Source organism: Saccoglossus kowalevskii, chromosome 12, assembly GCF_978046115.1.
Source record: "Saccoglossus kowalevskii chromosome 12, keSacKowa6.1, whole genome shotgun sequence".
In the NCBI taxonomy this organism is placed as follows: Eukaryota; Metazoa; Hemichordata; class Enteropneusta; family Harrimaniidae; genus Saccoglossus; species Saccoglossus kowalevskii.
Genome location: NC_140652.1, coordinates 17,536,871 through 17,554,242, shown reverse-complemented (window position 1 = coordinate 17,554,242; position 17,372 = coordinate 17,536,871). Strand labels below are relative to the sequence as shown.

Sequence of the window (17,372 nt, the reverse complement as noted above, 5' to 3'; positions counted from 1 at the left end):
ATTATTGTCACCTACCACAAAATAAACCAGCATACCTGTTCTAGCATTTAAACACAAATGTTCTTCACTTGTAGACAATGAGAAACCTCGGCGCAAAATTAACAATGACGTTGTATAGAAAACTACGTAAAAATGTGCAGAATTTCGGCAGAGGAAAATATTTCATTAAAAGTGTTAATGATGTAACTGTAACCCACTGATAAGATAATCTACATACGTTGTCTTTCAGGAAATAGACACAGATAAGATGTGTCTGTCAAATCAATACGATGCATAACAAGCTGGATACACTCCAATATATATTCCGTTTGTTTATAGAGCTTACTATACTATTGATAGGGTTCATCTATTATTGAGTAAATCGACTTTTTTTTTAATCGAGTAAATCGACTTACAATCGACGTCAATTAGCATTTCAAATTTGCGATAAACATCTTCCATGGGATAAACAGGGGAATAGTTTAAACGTTTGATTGGTAGATTACAGCATTCGACCTTGCCATGATGTAACAAAATCCGCCGTGTCTACTTCGGTTATATACTATATGTAGATATGTACCAACTGTTTTGTAGTCTATCTGAATTAGCAGTATTTAGGCGACGCTGTTCTAAACAAAATTGTTCAGGTAAATCTAACACAGACGGCGTGTTTTTTATTTTATTTTTTTGCTAAACATCAAGCATAGATCAAACCAAATATATATATTTTACGTGAGTTTCATGTGTTTATTTTCAAGGAAAAAACAGATTTTCAAAATAACTACTTGTGCTTAAATCTTCATTCTAGAATGGCTTTTTAGAATAGTTCCATGATGATTTATCCTCGCAAATGTTGGACAAGTGCGCGTGGAAAGTAAGTATAAATAATCACAGGTTTCCAGGAGACAACACGAGTAATCACTTCCCATATACGGTGTTGAATACTTGTGGCGGTGTGACTCTAAATCACCAAACTGTCACTTAAAACTAAAATGCAGATTGAACGCGATCTACGAAGCGGCAAATTATTATCGCAATAAAGATTGTAGCGGGACACAACCTCTTCTGATAAACATCGCTGTAATTTACGAGACACTGCGTTCTCGTGTGGTAATAAGCGATCAATTTGTCTCATACAGCTCGATGCACATGCGCCCATCAATGCTGTGACTACGCAGTGTGAAATTACATACACGAAATCGACATACACCGTCGCGCGTCCCAGGCGTCCTGCCGTGGTTCGACTGGATAACGCGTAACTCCCGCCCCAGTGCGCCTGATTACCTACTTACAAAGTCAGTCAACACTGGCATTACATTCAATACTGACGCGTGAATAGCATACGCATTTCCAGCTATTGATTTTTCTTTAGTCAAACCTGAGAAAGTTTTCGCCTGTAGTGCTTCTTGTTATCGGATTTTAGATTGTATATCACAGGTATAGCGTTTTCACTATCCTCTATACAATTTTGTCACAGCTATTTCACGCTTTTATTTCATCGGCGATCAGATGAACTCAATCTGCTGCAACAAACGACGTATGTTTATTAAATCATTCGATATTTATAAGACAAATAATTCAGGATCTTTTCAGTGAGTATTTACATCACCGACTTTTATTTTCAATTTCAAGCCTTGTAATATATTTGCTATGCGCGTTTCATAAGGTTTTTGTTGTTACAGACAATGCCATAATATATTTGGATTAACAGAAAACAAAACACATGGATTTGATTATTCAATACAATAAAGTTCCGGATGGTATTCAGCAACAGTCTTGCCATGCATTGATCAATCGACGTGCTCTACGCGTAATTTAATTGAATTTTTATTAAATGTTCTCTTAAAATTGTGCTTGCAAATTCGCTGTTTTAAAGTTTGTAAAATGCTAACTGTCGCCCCTGGTTCTGGCGCTTTGCACAAAATAAAGACGTACATGTTTCCGTATTTAAAGCGGGAAGGTCGTCACCTGCGCACGCGCGGGAATTGAGTTCCAATCGACGATGACAACACATGCTAAAGCGCAAAGGCTCATGGGTAGACGATTGTTTGTAAACAATGACACGCTATGGCCACCTGACGCATGCGTGGGTGACGACTCCCCTGCTTTAAATGGTGGTGTACGTCGCTACGGTTTCTATAATATTGATCAGGACGCGGCGCGACCAGCACCGTGATTTAAAGAAATTGCTAATGGAAAACGAGACGCATTTGGTTCAAAATTAAACAATTGTTGAAAAATGTTTCATCAACATTTTGGCGGGGAAAACGTTACTACCTCCAACGTTGTGTCAACCCACGATTGTCCTAGTTACAAAGTCAATAACCTGAAACGACGTATCAGTGTTATTCGAAACGTTAAATTCACAAGAGACATCTACCACTCGTTGTGTATTTTGACAATAAACTGTAGGAAGTAACTGAACATGCCAAGTTAAATTAGGAATTTCATTTATCGGGTATTTAATCTGAGCTAAAATCGCCACAGGTTAGTCAGATTGTAAAAAAAAATCAATTTGTGTGCCATATGTGACCATGTGTCTCGTTTAGCAAATCTTAACCTGTATACGAGCTTGCGATACCGGCAACCGGTAATTTAAACAAACAATATGACCACCAGACGGCCATCTTTTGTAAGAGACGCATGACCCTTGGCATGGACTTCTGAAAGGATCCAATAGAGGTGCCCACAATTTATTCACAGCTACGGAGCGTCGAGTTATCAATTTAAGTACTTTTGGTTGTAAACAAATGTAAGACAAGCTTTTAGCTTTAATCTCTATGGTAACCACACGGAAACCTCTTCCTGCATATATGTACGAACACATTGTAAGTAAATGTCTACTCTAAAGCCAATTTACAACTTGAAGAAGTGTTCCAGCGCATTGTGCTCGATCATTACCCGTAAACTGCATGTTTTATGCATTGGTCGATTTCCACGACCATTAACATTCATTGAAAAAGTGTTTCTTCTATCCCATAAGCACTAAATCTTTATCGAGTTTTGCACAGCGCTTAGTGTACAACTGGGTTTTGAAAAAAGTTTCCCTGATAGCGACATCACCGCAGCTGCCAATTGAAAAACCCGTAAATATGTCCGTCTCAACGCTTACATGGCGGCAACGCTACGCCACCTGTCTGCAACTTGTCTCACATCGAATCTACAAGCTGATAATGGCAGCATAGTTTAATGACGTCATATTAAAGGCCATGTTCATAATATAATCGCACGATTAGTGGTTAATACGTTCGACATAACATCCCAAGGTAGCTACTATCACTGGAAAATAGCATTAGTATCTGTTCCAACAGTTCTGAAATCAAATTTAAATGTAAATTTAAAGAATATTCATAGTACGTACGCTGTATTTGAGTTTTAAATAAATAATGTGACATCGGGAGACAGGACATGGCAAGGAGCAATTAATTGCGTAGCTGCAGGGAAAAGTGTCCATTATAAAAGTATGTCTTGAACTAGATATGAGATCCCCATGATAGAAAAATATAATTCTTCACCCCTGTCACTCGGTAGCAAGGATTAGGGTGAACCAGAAAATACGGGAACAGAACAGAACACCTATGCAGTTTAGTTTCTTTGTATGACAATGAAGACGGGTAACATATCTTTGATATAGAGATTTCATGAAATAAAGTTGCTCACAGTGACAGGATACGAAACATTTTTTTTTTAATTACGTATTTTTGAATTGCTTAACGCAATTGGGTGAATCATAGAGTCGTTGTTTCAATTGAAGCAAGTTCGGGTATTCCTCATAATATTTATTTGTTTGATCCGTTCAGAGAAATTTTAAGAATTTGTATTACTTTTAACTGTTCTGCGTTTAGTTTGTGGTAGTTGTAGCAAAGAGCAGAAGCATAATTCTATGCGTGTGTTTTTCCTTTGAGTCGGCGATCTAAGACGCCGCCATGTTTTGACTCCACAGTGTGCTAAGTTCAACAATGCCGCGCAGAAGGTAATGCAATAAACAAGACTGGGGTATAATGACGTATTCACTACGGCATATATCTGGTCTTTGATGTAATGAAACCAATATATGACACTTAAACCTTGTTGCCCACGTTACCACGCGCGCACAGTACGTACAATTCAAGCGAATCCAATAAACAAACCTTGACAATGATACTAAAAAAAAAAAAGATATTTAGCATTCCGACGATTTAAGAGTAATACAATGAATTCTTCGTGATCGGAGACACATCAGGAAACTATATGGCATGAATACATTAATTTATCACGAACCGATAAATAAGTCAAAATAATTAACAGAAATAATGACTTTTCGCATCATATTCACTATAATCTTTACGCATATTCCGAAAAGGAATAACCTGGAAGTACGTCTTTTTGTCGTCAAATGGTGAAATGATTTCCGCGTCCTCGATTCGAGTCGAATTATGATAGGTTTTATCAGTAATTCTGAGTCGCCCACTAAATATACCTGTTAAATCTACAAGGCCAGGCACTCATTAAAATCGATGTGCGTTACGTGCGCTCTTTGTCGCCACAGCCATTCACGTCGCTTGGAATTACTATAAACGCGATTGAAATGACCCCAAGGTGAAAACTGCAAACTAGTATTGCAATTGCCGTACCGTTTGAGGAAGACTTCAAAATGTCGATGATCCACAATTGGTAATATTTATAACTGAACCCATCCTTTCCGTCTTCTTTCTGTGTCGATGTACGCTCAAACATTGGTGATTTATAATGTTACTCGGCACCATGTTGGAAGTCTCAGAATTCAAATCCCACCCGTGTTTGAATACCACGCCCTAAAGGACCGACCTGTACCCCTGGATGAGTGTGCCACAGCCTCAGTTGGCGAGGCCAAACCCAGTATCCGATCGACAAAACTAGCAGACTTTCATCCATTTTAAGGGCACCCTTAAGTTGGTAAGTTCCGATGACTGCAGGAGCGCGTGTTCGACGAAGTTACTCGACACTGGATATCAAATTAGATTAATTTAATGTCATTCAGAAAGTAGGATATTCAGTGATAGTTCGAAACATGGTATACGTTTTATGAAGTAAAATATACAACATATATTCACAATTTCGCCATGGATGCATTGATCTCCTCCCTGAATATTACATTTTCTAAGACCGCCCCTTAAAACTCTTCAAAACAAGTGGTGAACATCGCTGGTAATGTATGGAACGTTATTACTTTGTAAAAGAGCTTTTACGAACGTTTTCAGATCGATAACTTTGTTTTTTTTATAACACAAAATGACTAGCGTACTTCAAAATAACCAAGCCAGAAACGATATGGAATCGTCGTCGGCGAGTTCTGATTAATATTAATGAGTTAGTTCAACGTCATCCAATCAGCAAGCCCTTCATTTTGAATAGGTCGCCCTTGGTGTGCCACTTGAAGGATTTCGCATAGCAAATGTGGACCTCTCGAGCCAATTAATTAAATATCTGAATTTGAATGAGGTTGATGGTTGGTATTTACATTTTTTTATAAATATGTTTATAATATAATGGTACAGCTTTCTCCCTTTTACAGTAATATTGCCACTGAACTAGTAATTAAAAACCCTAAGCCACAATATGAATTTTGGGGATTTAATTCAGTGCAGTGCGTTATTCGTCCTTTGAGCCTTGATAGTTTAATCCATTTGAGGAATAAACTATTATTGTGTTAACACTGTTTTTTTTTTTTCTGAACGTTTTGTGCACTAATACGGACTTTGATGTCTGAAATGCAATGACCATGACCGACCCCATTCACATAGTCATGATAGCCTTCGTTCGATGATGACTGACACTCACAATCACTTTGAGTACAATAACTCATCGTGGAGCCACTCAACGACGAGTTGTTGTATCGGTTCTTGGCAGTTAATGAACCCAGCGGTTGCACACCCTTGACATCCATATGAAAGCGTGTTTTGAAATGTCACAGTTCACAGCAATGTGGGGAATAATACAATTTTGACGCAGCTACAAATACGTTTATGATAATTTTGAAATCGCGGTAGATTTTACTGAGAAGTAAGAACTTGTAAGAACCGTGAAAATGCTAGCAACACATTCAACTCCCATAGCTCTTTAACGTATAGCCCCCCACCCCCCACCCCACCCCACCCACTGCGGTCATATGTTAAGAGATTTTCTAATGAAGCCAATAAATTTGGAACCATGATTTTGCCCATGACGTATAATATCTAAAACGCGACTGACTACTACGGTGATTATGATCACATTTTAGTTGTTCTATCGAGACAGAAACCCCATCCACTCGGTCTTGTCTTGTCGCATGGCCCGATAAAGAGGGGTTGGCAGGCTAGTCACGACTACCGCAATTCACATCGACAGTTGAAAACAATTTAAGTGGTAGCGCGTGTTTTCCTTACACCCACGTACACATTGAAGACTGATTTATTTGTGGTTACAGTCTATTAAATTACTATTAACGATGACGTCACTGGGCAAATACTCTCATAAAAAATGTGATAAAATAATGTTTGTTTTTTTCTCAAATTATGGTATTGTTAAATTACTAACTAAAACCACACTCGACTTTTTTAACGCATATAGTTTAAGGGTGAATGAATAACTTGTTAATACGCGTCGAGAAACGGCGGGATTACTTTACACGTAGTAACAACGTGACTTCACTAAACGCCGTATCCCGTATTGTATCACTAATAGCAGGATAAAGATTAAAACCGACAGGAAAGTACATTCAGAACAATGCCGATAAGATTATGTTCAGTTCAAATGAATTAATCCAATCTACTAGATTCTAGATGTGTCGATTTCAGCTTAATTATGGAGTCAAACTAAAAGATCGGAACCTCCAAATGTTTTTTTTTTTTAATTAGTGACCATCGCCGGATACGCCAAATATAGTATTCCTCATTATAAGATATTGATATTCAATGCACGTCCATTTATAATATAGTGGTGTTTCGATAATGAAAGACTATATACACAATTAAATACACCGAAAACATTGCGCTGTAGAACGCCTAGATTAAGTTAGTGATTGTAGAACTATTTCATAACGGGACAACGGTAACTTGAAAAAAAAAAAAAAGATGTTTGTTTTTTCTCTATTTACAAACTGACATCAGCTATTACGTAATAACTGACGTACGAATGCAATTGATGTAGAAAACAGTATTAAAACAATAAGACTGCCATTTGGCAGATAGTCGTAAAACATTATTTTTAATACGCCTACGTAAAATACAGTATCAACTCAGACATTTACTAACTGAACACCATAACCGCATCTTCCGAACATTTACAGCGAAAGTACGTTTTAGGCACATTCTTTTCAACTAGTCGGTTATATTGCGTCGAACGTGCGCAGTTCTTGTCGCCAATAGAACGCACAGTGGACACTGACTTAGGGTTTAACGATTATAAATTTTACGACACCACTGCGACATCAGGTTTTGCTTCTTTTTTTTTAAATTAAAAAGGTCAAGAGTAATTCAATCTAATTATATCGTATACACGTCTTAACTTGAAGCGATTTCATTTGTCTCACTGCCGGCGTCTTCGATTTATTCATTGGGCTGTGAAACGAGATCGCGTCAAATTTTCATTCTGAACCCATCATATTAATTAAGTTTTGAAATACCACCGCCTCACAGAAGACCACCAGTGACGTCGTATGACTTAAATGGACATTTCCGTAATTTGTCCCTAAATTCGGGTTATAATTCAATATTAATCGACACTCTTAATGTAGTTAACGTAATCAAGTTCAAATGCAAATTGTTCGACTCTATGAACACTTCATATTAAATCAAATCACCGTGGGCAATACGTGTAACCAAAAGGTCATCGGGTCTTATGTATGTTTTGAAGACAATTATACCTTCAATGTCATTACTTTACCGGTATAATGTTTTTATGTAAATAGAATGCAGGGAAAGGATTTTTTGGTTTTCCCATTGAATATTTATCCTTCAGACAACAACGATATACGGTCAGCTTCTTTGATTGATACCTGTATCCGATTCCCGAGAGTCATATTAGCGAGGTGTCTAACACGAAACAGATAGTTCTAGGTAACCTTAGGCCGGGGATAATCCGTCAACACTTCGCGCTAAATATGACATCGGCGAAAATGAAGCAGAGATTCATGCATTCATGCGTTGAAGGGCGATGCTGGCTGTCAATGTGTTGCGTGTTTTTGAATTCCGCGTAAAAAAACAGTGTAAGGTACACGCGGTCGTATACGACGCGGGGGACGCGTAAGACGCGTGAAGACGGCAACGTCACAGTGAACACACACCCTATACAGAAACAGTCGGAATTAGTTTTGTATACCACTCTATAAACAGTAAACCACTAATAGATTCTACCTATCGTTGTGCTGTGTGCGTTCGAATTTCACGTAAACGCCCGCAGCTTAAAGCGGGAGAGTCGTCACCTGCGCACGCGCGGGAATTGAGTCTCAAGCGATGATAACAACCGTGACACACACTAAGTACGCAAAGGCTCATGAGTAGATGCTTGTTTGTAAACAATGACACGCTATGGCCATCTGACGCATGCGTCGGTGACGACACTCCTGCTTTAATTTCCAGGCAAAAGACAAAACAAAAGACAAAAAACCATTAAACCAAATAGACTCTACATTTATATATGCGATAGAGTCGCGCTTGTGGAATTATGTGATCAACAAAATGATACTTCCTTAATGGACTAAGTGACTAAGTGGATATCGTGACGCATGATATGGCGCTATTTGTTGCCAATCTTGTCCACATGTTTCCTGTGTAAGATTTCGACTGAGATGGAAAATATCTTAAATTCGTTTGAATATGCGTACACAATCTGTGTAAAAACTACTAAAATGATTTTGTTTTTAAAGATTAAAGTTTTTTTTTTTTGTAAATACTTTAGCGATAGGCATTGAAAATAACTAGTGTACACAGCGTGTATTTCGTCATATTCCATGTTGTGGAAAACCGACGATCATAACCATCATTCAAAGACAATTACTGCGACAATTTAAAGGGCGGTGGTCGTCGCGCTGCACATGTGCGACATTTGTGTTGATAAACATCGATTTTCACACAATCCGATGCGCTCTTGACCCGTAACTCCTTCAATACCTTCCAAATCAACTAAAAAAATACTTAATTGAAACTAGGTAACGTGTCAGTTTGGGCTCGTTGATCTGCGCAAAAGTCAAAGTCACCATCTTTGTTTTATATGAGACCCATCTAGCTCGCGCATGCGTGGCGCGATGACTACCGCACTCTATTGCGTTATCTCGGGCCTGATATACTGTAAAGGGGGTAATTATTCACTGGGTTTTAATTTAGCTTATTTCGCTGACTGGAAAAATGCGCTAAATTAAAACACAGTGAATATGTAAAATTTAGCATAGAACACATTATCTAAATGACGAAACCGTGAATTTAAAACCCACTGAATATGCCTGAAATGGTAAATCAGTGAAATTTAAACCCAGTGAAAATTAGTCATTTTACAGTACCACGAGCACATGTGTAACAAAGCTAAGTTTTCTACGTTGCGTCCCAATTAGGGGAAACTACCATTGGGAAGTTGTTTACATATGTGTCGCAAACTAGGGTCCCTTCTAATTGAGGTAAAGTGTCTAAATTGTGTCTGAAAAGTGGTCGAAATTATCAACATTCATTATTGAAATAATGCTAAAAAAAATTCTAAAAAAGGGATGAATCGTTATTTTTGGTAGGAGAACGGCTCAGGTAATTCATAAATTGTGTCATTTTGGCTGTCATGAAATGAGTAGGGGTCTTGAGGTGCTAGTGGTACTTCCCAATCGTTCTCCCAAGATAGTAATCATCTTATTCTTCCTGCTATAACAAGCCTAGAACAAATCATAGTGTTTGCTCTGGAGCCTCATTATCGCTGACGTCGACGATATTATGACTGGCTCACATACGCGGAATGATATACACTAACAGAGATCATTCGCTGTATCATGAGTTAGCTTGAAAACCACGTGACATAAAAGCTCTTTATTCTCCACGCTATACTTTGAGAATTATTCCATGCATGAGAAACGGAGAGGTGGCACGATATAGCAGGTCTTGTGTGGTATTGTGATGAAAATCATGCGATCTACAGCTGTCGTTATTTTTAGAGCATGCGCAGTTAAAATCAATGCATGCACGCCGAGCGCGCTTGAATGTGTCAATCATCTCACGCGACTGCATGGATTCCTTAATGACGAGAACTTCGCTCCTCGTCGCAGGTTACAATGAGCAGTTTCCTCGTGAAGAGGGTCCGTGTATTCATTATTGGAAAATAAAATAAAATTGTCGCTTTAATAGTTGATACGTGAGTAACCTTCTAATAAAAGCAGGACGCCCAAGTTCGTACACACGCCATGGCTTACTTATTGATTTATAATCACAAAGAAATTGTCTCTGGATACCATTTGCGTCAAATTGATATGCGTGCCATCATTAATGAAGCACAAATAATAAGTGATTGATCATGGTATGAAATTACTTCCAATTAAGATGCATCTTCAAGAACCTCCACCGAAAGACACGATACGACTCCATATTACACTTTAAATACATTTGCTGTGGAACAAACAGTATTCAAACGATGCACATATGCGTACCAATAATATTATGACATTAATAACCTCAGAGTTCGTGACGGACAACGCAAGCAAATACGTTAACATATGCCATCCCATTGACGGACCCGCATGTAGACGAACCCGTATAAGTACTGAAACCGACTCACATGCATCCAAATTACAATAATAAAAAAACATACTCTATTCACCCAAAGTACAGACATGCATACAGACATACCAACTTACGAATATACGTGAAAATATAAATACATAGACTATTGAGTACACGTGTGTATATTACGCAACATTCAATACACACCTCAATACGTGCAGCCGAATTACAATCGTGCATGCGAGCCATTGGACGCGACAGGGTTTGATTTGATGAATACTACTAGCTCACAATCAACTTCAACCAATTGTCAGCCTGAGCTGAGGTTATAAATATAGATAAGTCGATTAAGTTTGTTCGAAAATCTGCGTTTCAGCGCATTAGTGCTGAATCATTGATTGATATACTAGCCTAACTCTAGAAACAAGACTTTGCCCTACTTTGCCAAACAATAACTGTCCACAATGAATGCCTACATCGTTTTTCATATAATAAAAAACAGTCAGGCAATATAAATGAGAGCCATGTGTGTTCGGTGTACCATACATATGCACACTTCATTTTGAAAAGAAGACTATAACTACGGCTTTTCACATATTGCTATCCGTTCAAGCATTCCAATGGGAATGAAATTGATGAATTATTCACAGAATTTAATTAAAGAAGGATCCCATACTTTGCCCTCGGCGTAAAGCCATTGAGCCCCGCGCCACGCCATGTGTTGAATAATGGTGAGACATAATGGCCTCCATGATCTCGTTCAGAGCGAGAAATCCGCGAGACTTGTTTTTTGGTCTCACTTCCGTCTGTGAGTCCACGTAGATAAGCTGAACAGTGGGTTCGATGAGGACAGGGAATGGAATACAATTGAAAGGGCAAACAAATGTTTCGCGGCGGCTTGCCATCACTTAGGCAACGTAGATGCCATCTGTATATGTACGGATTCGCCATCATTTCTGTAAATGTTGTCTTCTTCAACCTACCTCGTGGCTTTCGGAGGTCGTTTGCTAGCAAGGTATATTACGACAAAATAATATCGTCGGAAATGTATACCTGCAGAGGTTGGTTGAAGAAGACAACATTTTCATTAAGCCAATCTTCTAGTCTTGGAAGAAAATAACGCAATCAAGTCACCGTCAGTTCACAATTACGGAATCGTGTAATTAAATATCATCACCGCCAGGTATAGCCTTAATTAGAATACCCATTCATTTGAATGGGACACAAAGTAAGATGTTGCTTCGTAGTTTGCGAAAAGATAAAAAAACAAACAAACTACAGGTAATTGTTTTTGTCGATTTCATTAGCAAACTGTGACAGCGACACACAGAAACCTATATATATATCTTATGAAAACGATGAATGCATACTTCTAATACACGTATTATGTTTACGCTTATTCCCACATCAGTTGTAGCTGTTTTCTTTATGATTAAACAAAAAATATCGCAGTGATTTTTATGATACGCAGTTTCATTCACAATTCCAACTGGAATACACTAATAAATAAAAGCGGAACTCTATTGCTGTATCTGTATTGTTATAAATCTAAACTATTGTGTTTGTATTTGGGGATCGTGGCCACATGTATGCATGATTGTATTACGTCTTACCAATTGATAATTAGATTATGCGCAGACTCAGATTGTGCAGATGGTGAATAAAAGGTATTACTGATTGATCAAACCTCTTATCTTCGAGTCGAGGTTCCAGAAATATTTCCACTACATTCAAATGATGGTGGTAAGATAACTTTGGCAAACACTAAAATGCGATATCGTCGTGCTTGGACGGTGTTATGTTTACTTATCAGAAATAAACATCGTTGACGCGCGTCTAAAAAGTGCGTTACCTCGGCAACCGTCACTACGCGTGATTTCGCCGAGCTTTACCTGCGTGCGACTCTTTGAGTTTGGCATAAACATAGTTGCCATTGACGTTTACCCCGCTGTCGAAGCCAAGTTAGCATTATTGCATATCGCATTCACAACTCAGTCCACTTCCGGCCAAGTTCACAAAAGTAGTTCCGGGCGGGTTGCATGGGAAACACTCAAGAAATAAGTTAAAGGGCGGAAGTGAGCCTATGCATTATTGATATCCTGCGGGGAAAATTTGTTCATTAACTAGAGATATAACAAAGTAAAATAAAAACGAGCAGGAGCGTGTACATGCTCCATGGATACCGAGATGGTTTAATTTCCTGCTTACACGATAATTTCAAGATAGTCAAAATAGCGCGTACTTGAACCAATATAATGCTTTAGCAATAAGTTTTTTGGCTTTTTAAATCAATTAAACAAATGTGTGAATAGTATTTAATTAAGAATATTTAAACGAAATATGACACACGTTATTTAATGAACGTTTTTTTTTTGTTCGGTAAAGTAATTAAAACAGTATATGTAAATGAACGTGATTTGTTTTATTGCCCTTTGTCTAGTCTAGTGGACGACCAAAGAACTCGTTTAATTTTAAAGTAACTTTGGATGAAATGGAACATGGATAGGTTTGGACACAGGCCGCAACCAATTCCTATAAATCGTAGACTGTATGTGATGCATAATCCATGGTGTATGCAAATGAGCTAGATAGGGATAATTATAATAATACGAAATAAATGATGAATTTAAAAAAAATGCTGTCCTAAATGGACTGCTTGCATGATTTGTTGATAGATGTTTAACGTGCGTTTTCATTACGTCTAGGGAAACTAAAAACACATATTGCTTTGATGGCAGAGAATGAACTGTTAATTCCAGAACCTAATAGACCTACAACACATTTCTATTCTGAGTAAATATGCACCTAGCTTGTTCTTGTTTACGTATATTTAATGGCTGTCATTGATCCAGGGTTCGTCAAACAAGCTGTGATTTACACCAAAGGCAGTAGTATCTGGATGTTACGAGGCGTATTAAATTACGCCGACTGAACCACAGAGATATAAATGTTTTAAAATACATTGCGAATTTCCCTGGGCGACTAGTTGAAAATATGACGCTGTCGTTGCAGACAACACAGTCTCTCCCTGATGGAACAGGCATGTTCCCGTTAGAAAGACTCAAATGGGCTATTTAAAGACATTAAAATGTAGCTGCCAGTAAAATATCGCGAGAGTTCCAAGTACGATCCGTCTCAGTGACGTCATTTGCATCTATTCATTGTACCGTATCAGACATTTTAAGTCGCTCGGTGCAAAATTATAATTCCCCTTCACGAACATTGACAGGTGAATTATGGAATATGGAATTATAAAATCCTAAGTTCTTTGTCGATGGATGAGCTGTTATTTCATAGATTTAATTTGAATATTGAAGCAATAATTTTGGTTGTTTTATTCATGATTTGGCTGCGGGACCAGACGCTGAATGCGATACTTTGGCATACAAGATTTGATATAAAATACATATTTTATTCCGGACAAAAAAAACAAAAAAACATCGGAGTACAAGACGATAACCAATAGTGTCTTACGCCTCGCAAACTACAACTTATTTGCACGCGCATTTAAATTATAGAACGAGATTACGTCCAAAAAATTGTCGAGATATTTAAAATCGATATGAACACATAAGACAGAATATAGTATGGCTTTGCATGCGCTCATCGTGAATATTGTTGACACGTGTAAGCTTATCTTTAACACTATGCCATGATACGGTGTAAACTGCGCAAACACCCAATTCTTTACGCAGAATGACGTAAGCATTAGACAATAATTTGGCGCAAATCGTGGACGCACTTATTTCGACTCAGTGTAGTATCGCTTCAAAATGCGAATCCGTGTTTCCATAATAAGATTATCGCATCGAATGTAACCTGAATGTTCATGGCCATGGTCATGGTCGGAATTCAGAAATAGCGTGCTAATTGTTTTTCCCCATCACTCTATCACTAAATACAAATTGCGAGAGAATCTAGTTCTTAGGCTAATAAAGCCATGCGTCGTGATTTACGTTGATGATTAATCGCGAAATTCAAATTGAAAATCAGACGAACGGGTATGCAGGAGAGTACAGAGAGTTGAACGAAATTTCTTAGCCCCCGAAGTGAGCATCAATACTATGTGCACAAACCACTACAATCGGTTTAGTAAAAAAAAAATCAGAGTGAAATATATTTATAATCACATATCCCATAATTCAATGCAAATACATTATTTAACACTCAACTAATAAATAAATAACGTGTTTTCTAATGCCAAGGCGATCTGCCCGTTTTCCATTGCACAGTGTTGTGTCACGTTGCTATTCGGTTTCATTACCAGTATCTATAACGGATTGACTTGTACTACTGCGTTATTTATGTGGTAGTTGTTTTCCTACCCTGCTATCAGAATACCTATTGATAACATGCACGTTATTGTAAAACGTATTTTAGCTAGTTTTTTTTTTTACTATTTGTGTACACGATTGCCAAGCCTCTGTAAAACGTTTTCTCGTTACATAGATTAAAACGCATATATTGGAGATTTCGTTTATTTTCAACTGGCTGCAAATTTGTTAGTGATCGCAGTATGTGTGACAATATTTTGATTTCCCAATCCAAAGGTTGTGCACTATCTACATATTTTTATAGTTGTCACAAGTTAAACCAACACAGGATTTTCCGTCGTGGATATTAAATCTCACGTTGGGTAAAATCGTGTTAATAGGTGAACAAATAAAACGGCGTCACCTATAAATTACTCATCTCGTATTGACGAAATATGGCCAATTATTACCTTCCGTGTTATGTTTCCTTCCACCGACATATCATTATATCTTATATACATCATAGTCTTTACTCGCTATCACGTATTCTCTCTATCAGTGTACTGTTGGTGTCAAGTTGACCTATACACTACACGCGACAGGGGAGATAGGAGCAATTGAGCGAGAGAGAAAAAAACACACACAAAAACCAACGGGTTTCAGGAGTCAAGTGGTGTGTTCGTATTACAGTTATCTCCGTACAACGCACATGGATCAGAATATTGCTTATTCGTTTACTGCTGACAAGCGCATAACTTATGCAATATCTACGAGTTGCAGAAAAAAAGAAAGCAAAAAAAAAATCTATATATTAATCGAATAAAACTAACAAAAAAAAATATGTACCTGCAGGATCCTTGTGATGGAATGAGTGGTGGGCTTATTCCATGAGAAGTATTAACGAAAGCGGTGTCGCTGTGAAAACTCAAATCACACGGGAAACACACAACACTGCGTCGTGCTACTGCAACAGGATGGCCGCAAATCCGCTGCCTGTATTCGTGTTAAGGGTTCTCAACGTACAATAACTCGGGGGATAGCCGACCGTCATTCAGTGCAGATCAGCTGCAGAGTTGGATTGAACAATCTTGGCTACCTTGCAAATTACTTGTCAACTCACAATAGAACGAGAACTGCTCGAGTGAAATACAAGAGCAAAAAAAGCATTAGCACTCTCTCCGTCTGATAACTGAAAAAAATGATACCTTCACAAACATCTAATTAGCATATTAAGAATACGCCGTTTATATACACGAACTTCCCTGGAAGCGTACTGTGAACGCACCCGTTGCTATAGCGACGCTTGACGTCAGACATGGTGAATGTGTTACCTTGCATTATATGCCTTCAGAATAATTTCTGACAAGTTTTTTTTTTTTTTTTTTTCAGTGGGAAAGCAACATGGAATTGATAGCGATATGTTATTTCATCTTCTCCTGACAATTACGTGAGGCAACTGGCAAAAACGGATATTGCCTTCATTGTTGGCCGGAGCCTGGAACGTAAAACTAATTAAATAATGCCACTGGTTAAAAATCATTTTATATGACCCTTCAATTGACCTACATAGCATATTTGCATGGGAAATTATTATGATGGTCCGCATAATACGATCGAAAGCGCCTTGTTTTTTGTAAAAATCGAAATTTGCTCTGAACCACTGGCTCACCCTGGAAACCAAACACGTAATCACAAGCCATTTGGCATCAATCACATCACAAAGCTTTACTAATCGCGGGAAAAACTGAGAACTGATAACAACCATCACGGGAAACAAACAGTTTAAGATATAAAAACTACGAAATGTCGCGTAAGATACCGGTGATTGTTTTTTAGATTCATGTTCTGGTATGAAAGCATGTCAAATTCTCTAAATCACCTCCCAGAGAATGAGTCTAAACTGACAACATTGATATAGTGTAAATGTTCTACTTTATGCATATACGTCCACATATTTGAAATCACATTTGAGCATATGGAAAACAAACATTATTAGATCGTTATTTTTAACAACCACTCTTTTAGATCATTACGATGTACCAGTATAATGGATATCTACTCTTTTAGATCATTACAATGTAACAGTATTATGGATCTCTACTCTTTTAGATCATTACAATGTAACAGTATTATGGATCTCTACTCTTTTAGATCATTACGATGTAACAGTATTATGGATCTCTACTCTTTTAGATCATTACAATGTAACAGTATTATGGATCTCTACTCTTTTAGATCATTACAATGTAACAGTATTATGGATCTCTACTCTTTTAGATCATTACAATGTAACAGTATTGTGGATCCCTACTCTTTTAGATCATTACAATGTAACAGTATTATGGATCTCTACTCTTTTAGATCATTACAATGTAACAGTATTATGGATCTCTACTCTTTTAGATCATTACGATGTAACAGTGTTATGGATCTCTACTCTTTTAGATCATTA

At 37.7% G+C, this 17,372-nt stretch overlaps 1 protein-coding gene across 2 annotated transcripts in view; it reads right to left on the bottom strand.

The window, feature by feature from the left end:
* LOC100376714 (synaptotagmin-6-like) overlaps positions 1-17,372 on the bottom strand; it is an 83,288-nt gene that overhangs the window by 28,280 nt on the left and 37,636 nt on the right. Inside the window, exon 1 of one of the 2 annotated variants that reach the window (XM_006814321.3) lies at positions 15,767-16,119. The exons of the other annotated variant lie outside the window; for it this stretch is intronic. The gene's annotated coding sequence lies outside the window, so the exon portion shown is untranslated. Of the gene's footprint in view, positions 1-15,766; positions 16,120-17,372 lie in introns of those variants that run through there. 2 annotated transcript variants of the gene reach the window in all.